The sequence below is a fragment of the Python bivittatus genome, unplaced genomic scaffold, assembly GCF_059951505.1.
Source record: "Python bivittatus isolate LINGU-HERP-01145 unplaced genomic scaffold, Pbiv_v1 ctg000580_np1212, whole genome shotgun sequence".
Lineage (NCBI taxonomy): Eukaryota > Metazoa > Chordata > Lepidosauria > Squamata > Pythonidae > Python > Python bivittatus.
In genome coordinates, this window is record NW_028277087.1 from 28,823,101 (window position 1) to 28,830,077 (window position 6,977).

The window sequence follows — 6,977 nt, forward strand, 5'->3', positions numbered from 1 at the left end:
TTTTCCGCCCGTGCCACATGGTCCGCGGTCATTTTTCCGCCCATGCCACGTGGTCCGCGGCCGTTTTTCTGCCCTGCCGCGCGGTCCGCGGCCGTTTTTCCGCCCTGCCGCGCGGTCCGCAGCCGTTTTTCCGCCCGTGCCACGCGGTCCGCAGCCATTTTTCCACCCTTGACGCGTGGTCCGCAGATGCTGGAACGGATTAACGGTAATTACATTGAACCTTATGGGAAAATTTGCTTCGGGTTGCAAACAAATCGGGTTGCGACCAGAGTCATGAAACGGATTAAATTCGTAACCCGAGGTACCACTGTACTGACAGTCCTTGAGTGAGATAGGCACCCACAATTTTGGGAGAAGTGGAAGTCGCAAGGCGCCAAGTCTGGATTGTATGGTGAATGGGATATGAGGTAAGATCCAACTTCACAATTGCCTCTGTGGTAGCTTATGAGATACAAGGCCTAGCATTGCTCTGTTGGAGCAAAATTTCCTTCTTGTGTTTCCAAATTCTGTTTAATCGTTGTTTCAAAGTTTTGATTGTTGCAAACAATTCAGAAAAGTAACCATTAATTTTCCTGCCAAAGCCTGTTTTTTTTTCATTAATCATTTTAAAAAATGAAGTCTCCTTTGATCAGGCAGTGATAAACTGATCAGTCCCAAATAGTTTGGATTAATGAAGGCTGCAGCCTTCTCACATAGGCTGAGCCCAGATGATGGAGTTTGACTTGTTCAGTAAAACTCCCCAGAGTCATTTTAACGAGATGGGTGGTGACAAATTTGATATATAAATATAAATAAAAATAAATAAATACACAAGCTATGTTGCTGGAGACTGTTCATAGATAAGAAATTCAGAGAAAGTCCAGGATCAGACAGCATTAATCTGTGTTATTTGTAAGGAGGGAAAAGAAGCAGCTATGCTCCATTTTCATTTATGTCGTCCCATAATGTCTAATAAACTCCATCTTGCCGATAAATACTGTTGGAGAGCACAAGAAAATAAAATCTATTTATCACTTTACATGTTCTCCATCACCCCATATCTGTCCCTGCCTTCCTTGGATTTCACTGTGAAGTTGTGCATTTAAGGAGACAGGAGGCAGCTTTGATATACAAATCTTTTTGGAAAAAATGTGTTGAAGGCTTAGAATAATGTTAATGTTAAATTATTTGATTTTTATTTGTGGGAAGCTACTATGTCCCATCCCTGCAATGGCCAGCACTATTTTGAGACAATATAGAGCAGTGTTTCTCAACCTTGGCAACATTAAGATGTGTGGACTTCAGCTCCCAGAATTCCCTAGCCAGCATGTTAGTTAGGCTGCTGGCAGAATTGTTGCTGCTGACATTTGCTAAGGTAGCCTCCCACCCCTCAAAACCACTTACAGTGGAGTGGTACTAAAGTCTCTCCTGTTTCCCACATGTAAAAAAAAAAAAAAAATGGCTAGAGAATTTATCCTCCTGAAGAAATCTACTGAAATGACCCCTTCATTTTCTCTGCCTTCAAATCTGGAGAAGAATTTTGTATGCAATGTTAATTTCAGTAGCATTTGCCTTTCCCTGTTCTTTCCTGCTAGAGGCGATAGTAGCTTCTCTCAAAAAGAGTAAAATAATTTAACATTATTCTAGGCCTGCATACCTGCAATGCCTCCACGTTGTTCATTGCCCCTTTAAAAGGCATTGTTTCATCTCTTGCAGAACACTTCTTCTTTCCCCAAATGTCCGTATTGCTTTCCCCTCAGCACTTTTAAGGGACAGAAACAAGACCACCAGCAGTTTTTGGCTTTAGATAAACAAACACAATTCACTGCTAGTTTATATTAACTGAACATGGCATTGATTGGCTACTGCCTGGGAATGTAAAATGGCCTATAAATAATCAGTTGTGGAAAAATAATATCAGTATTTGGCAACAGCCTACAAAGTAACTGTCAAGAGTGACACTGAAGAGACAGGCCATCCATCTAACTTGATGTTAACTCAGCAAATGCCCAATTTACAATTCTCACTCTGAGGAAACAGTCTAGTTTTCATGATTAATTCATTTTCCTGAGATTGGTAAGCCTCACTACTTATACTGCAATACCTTGCTAAATCTATAAAATAATTACAATTGAAAATGGAGATGTAAATCTTAATCTATTTGACATTGCCTTTAAGAAGTAAAAATAACACACTTTTACAAAACAGGGAACTGAAGACAATTTGAGCAGAGATAAAACTGCCTGCAAAAATATAAGAAGCAAAGGTAATGTGCACATAAATCATCAAATCCAATCTTGCACTGAAGGTAGCTCTCCTTTTTCTGGTTTTTTTTTTCCCTATAAAAACCTAAATAAATAATAGGCAAATTTGCCACTAATTAAATAACTAAAGAAACACCACCTCAGATGTGCAATATCTAGAGGATTTCTGATGCAGTTTCTAATTCAAACAATTACCAGCCCATTTAGTCCAAACAAGATCTGTTTGTTTTAGAAAATTTCTGAGGAACCCTAGGTTTCTTTGGAAGTCTTATTAAGGGTGGCTTGGTAAGAAGGTCAGTAACGGCAAAGAAGCTTCTGTAAATGCCACTTTGTTCGGGACTGGTCCTGCCACTAGATAAATGGCAGATATTGGGGGTGGCAGGTGGGGGGACCATCAGTGTCATGTTGTAGACAGAGCTGGGTATGTCTCCTGCAACCAACCAAGCACCACTTAAGCAAATCTCTTGGTCTCAGATAAAATGGAGGCCACTGTCCCTGTAGTAGTATGTGGGAATGACCTTGGGAGACAGGGGGAAGAGTTACAGCCAGGGGAACAGTCAGATAAGAGAAAGCTTAGCCCACAGAAGGAATGTGGGAATGGCAAACATCTCAGAAGGGGCCCTGCCTAGTTTCTTGGACTGTAAAGGCGACGGGGGAGAGAGATGTACTTTCAGACTTACGAGATTCTGTTAATGTAACCATACAATAAAGTAGAACTAGTTCATCTGGGTGTGTTTCCCATCTGGACTTCCTCCCAAAGCTGACAGTCCCATTGCCAGTGTAGACATACAATCTAATTGCTAGTTTGGCCAGCTTCAATACATAAGAGGGCACAATCTTGTAATGTATTTTAGACTGTATTGTATTTTGATTTGTACTCAGTTTTGTTATTTCTTTATATGTGCTAATCACTAGATGAGTGTACACCACATGATCTAAAAATGAGGGGAGGCTTCGCTGACTGAATTACTTTCCTTGCTGGAGTGAACACTATGCATTTGGGGGCCAGAAGCAGTAGAAATGGTCACAGCTCACACCATATTTCTTTTGAGGAATGAGGGAGTAGAAGTGACATGTTTTACATGTTCTATTTTAGAGATAGAAAGGCACTTCTACAAGATTGTGCTCTCCTCCATGCCTGTGCAAGTCAGTGTTGTGTATGCATGTGATAGAAAGTAAGTAAGATAAACTACTGATCAGTAGGGATGGAATTTAGGGGCTGCCGAAATACCTCTAAGTAAACCACTCTGTACGTAGGACAGAAATTTGCCAAGCTTGGGTTGAACAGAGTGAGTGGTAGCTGCAAGTGGGTATATTAATAATCATGCTGTGAGTGAGTGATTCAGTGGGATTGATATTAGAATAGCCACCATTGCTATGTCTGGTTTCTAATATTATGAGGGAGGAAGAAAAATATCTTGCTCTTTGCTTTTTTTATACCATGCATAAATTTATCCATCATCAGTTGGAGTGCTTTCCCTCTTTCAGCATAGGGTTGGACTGGATGATCTAACAAAACTCTTTCCAATGTTATACTTTGTATGCATTTGTACTTTCCAACATGAATCTAATGTGAATAACAACATTAACTTTACTTGACAAGAACTTTGATGCACAGCTTCTTGTAGGGGAAAAAAAGAGAGAGATTACTCATCATACATGGAAAAAACAACCTTATGTGCCACAGATGTTCACCCAGTGGCTTGTTTGGGCATATTCATTGCTGGGCCTGGCTGAGCAGCAGGCAGCCAGAAAACTCAAGAAGGTGACCCTACTGTGTTTCCTTTGCTTGCCCTACATCTTAAATCATTCTCACCACTATAAAAGCAGCAGATCAGGCAACATATAATTAGGGTAGGGAGATAGCAGGAATGGCCATCTGCCAAACCGCGTGCCTCCTTTCATCTGCATATTTATGTATTTAAAAAAACAGAAAACTTTAATTACATTTTAAAAACTAGGTACTTTTAACTCCACAATTTGCCAGGCTGCTTCTAAACTTTTTCTCTGATCTTCAAAGAAAAAAAAAGGAATATGTTTTGCTTCTCTTTTTTAGTTAGTTGCTGCATTAATACCCCAGGGAGGAGACAGGAAAGGTCCCTCTGAGTTTCTAACATCCACCCAAGGCCAGTGTTTGCCACAAGGGAGAATGCAAAGGGTGAGTGTTTTGAATATCTGTCACTGATGTAGTACCTTAAGGAGGGGGATGACAGTGTTCCCTCTCCTGAAATGATGTCTCTCTCTCTCTCTTAAAAGATGTAGTAGCAATTTAAAATATTCCGAAGAAACAGTATTCAAGGGAAAGTTAGATGATCTAGACATGAAAAATAACTAGATCTCTCCGATCACAAAGCAGTAATTGACTAAATGTGGTACATTACCTGCTGCTCGATAATGACGACTTAGAATACATTGTATGAGAGACACCATCATCTTTTTCTTTGTATAATGTATGGTTCTGTTGTTTGAGAGTGTATTGAAGAGGAATAACTTTTCTGAAAAATTGAAGATTGGATCCCAAACTGGAGATTATAGACAGGACCAGATCTGCAAAGGATGACGTCTACTAGATAGCACATTTTTAGCCAATACAGTACAATTTCATCTTAATTTTTGCTATGTGCAAGGGAGATTGGAATAGTGATTTGTTTTATGCACATTGAAAAGAAAACTATTGCAGATTAGCCATAATTATCTCAATGGTAATATGTACAGGGAGCAGGAAAATATTTAACTCAACACTGGAAGTAAAATACAAGTCCCACAGTAATGTAATACCTTCATTATGAGCAATCACAATATCACACAGTCATGAGTAAAGGATTCAAGTTTTTCTGAATCTTCCTTCCTTCCTTCCTTCCTTCCTTCCTTCCTTCCTTCCTTCCTTCCTTCCTTCCTTCCTTCCATATATATGGCCACCCATCTCAGACCAGTGACTCTGGGAAGCTAACCACAATAAAAACTATCAACATTAAAAACAGTACAAAAATTAAATATAATATAAATGCAGCCAAGAGATCTTTAAAAACCATCAGTATCAACACAACCATGAAACAAGGCTCTTCACATATTTGGGGCCTCAGGCCTGGGCATAAAGCCAGGTCTTCAAGGCCTTCCAAAAAGCCAAAAGGGTCAGGGCCATCCTAATCTCAGGAGGGAGGATGTTCCAGGGGGCAGGTGCCACAGCAGAAAAGGCAGGTCTCCTGGTCCTCACCAGCCAACATTTCTTGGCTGACGGGACCTGGAGCATGCCCATCCTGCCAGACCGGATTGGATGGGTAGAAACAACTGGGAAAAGACGGTCCCTAAGGTAACCCGGTCCCAAGCCATGAAGGGCTTTATAGGTGACAACCAGCACCTTGAATTGCACCCAGAAACACACCAGCAACCAGTGCAGCTCCCGAAGCAGTGGTGTTACGTGTGCCGAGTAGCTGACACTATTTACAACCTGGGCAGCTGCATTCTGTACCACCTGAAGCTTCCAAATGCTCTTCAGGGGCAGCCCCATGTAAAGCGTGTTGCAATAGTCCAAACGGGAGGTCACAAGGGCATGAGTGACAGTGAGTAGAGCCTCCCGGTCCAGGAATGGCTGCAACTGACATACAACCTGAAGGTGTGCAAGGGCCCTCCTAGCCACAGCTGCCACCTGTTCTTCCAGCAGGAGCTGTGAGTCCAAGAGGACTCCCAGATTGTGCACCAGGTCTGTCTGGGGCAGAACCACCCCATCCAGGACCAAAGATGGAAAAACGTTAGTACTGGGAGGCCCAAACACCCAAAGCCACTCAGTCTTGCTTGGATTGAGCTGAAGCCCATTGCACCCTATCCAGGCCCCTACAGCCTCCAGGCACTGAGATAGGAGATCCGCGGCATCACTCAGCCCGGGGAAGAGATATAAAGCTGAGTATCATCAACATACTGATGATACCTCACCCCGAACTGTTGGATCACCTCACCCAGTGGCCTCATGTAGATGTTAAATAAGAGCAGTGAGAGAACCAAGCCCTGTGGCACCCCACACAGTAGGGGCCATGGACTGGACCTCTCCCCTCCTATCAACACCAACTGGAACCAACCCCAGAGGAAGGAGGAGAACCAGCACAACACAGTGCTGCCCACCCCCAACTCCTGAAGCTGGTCCAGAAGGATACCATGATCGATGGTATCGAAGGCCGCTGAGTGGGTCAAGGAGAGCAACAATGGAAGCACTGCCCCCATCCCGCTCCCACCAGAGGTCATCCAAGAGCGCAATCAATGCTGTCTCAATCCCATATCCCAGCCTGAATCCTGACTGAAAGGGGTCCAGATAATCCACTTCATCCAGAGCCCTTTGAAGTTGCCACTTTCTCAACAACCTTCCCTAAAATGGGGAGGTTGGAGACTGGACGAAAACTATCCAGATTAGTTGGGTCAAGCAATGGCCCCTTCTTCAGGATGGATATTATGCAAAATGGATACAGAGGGGAGAAATACTACCAAATGGACTTATTGGAGAAAGAAAATGAAGCAACCATAACAGAAAAACAGAATAATTTTTAAGTAACGAAAGATTGCACAAGTTCATCATAACTTCTATATAATTTTAGATTTGAACTGTGATGAATCAGGTTCATATTATCCTGTTCAACATAACTGGTTTCAGTTTATTCATTTTGGGAAACCAGTAATATTTGTCTTTTCTAGTGCTTTATAGTAAAATCAATTAATTAAATACTGACAAAGCAAAGCTTCTTTCTT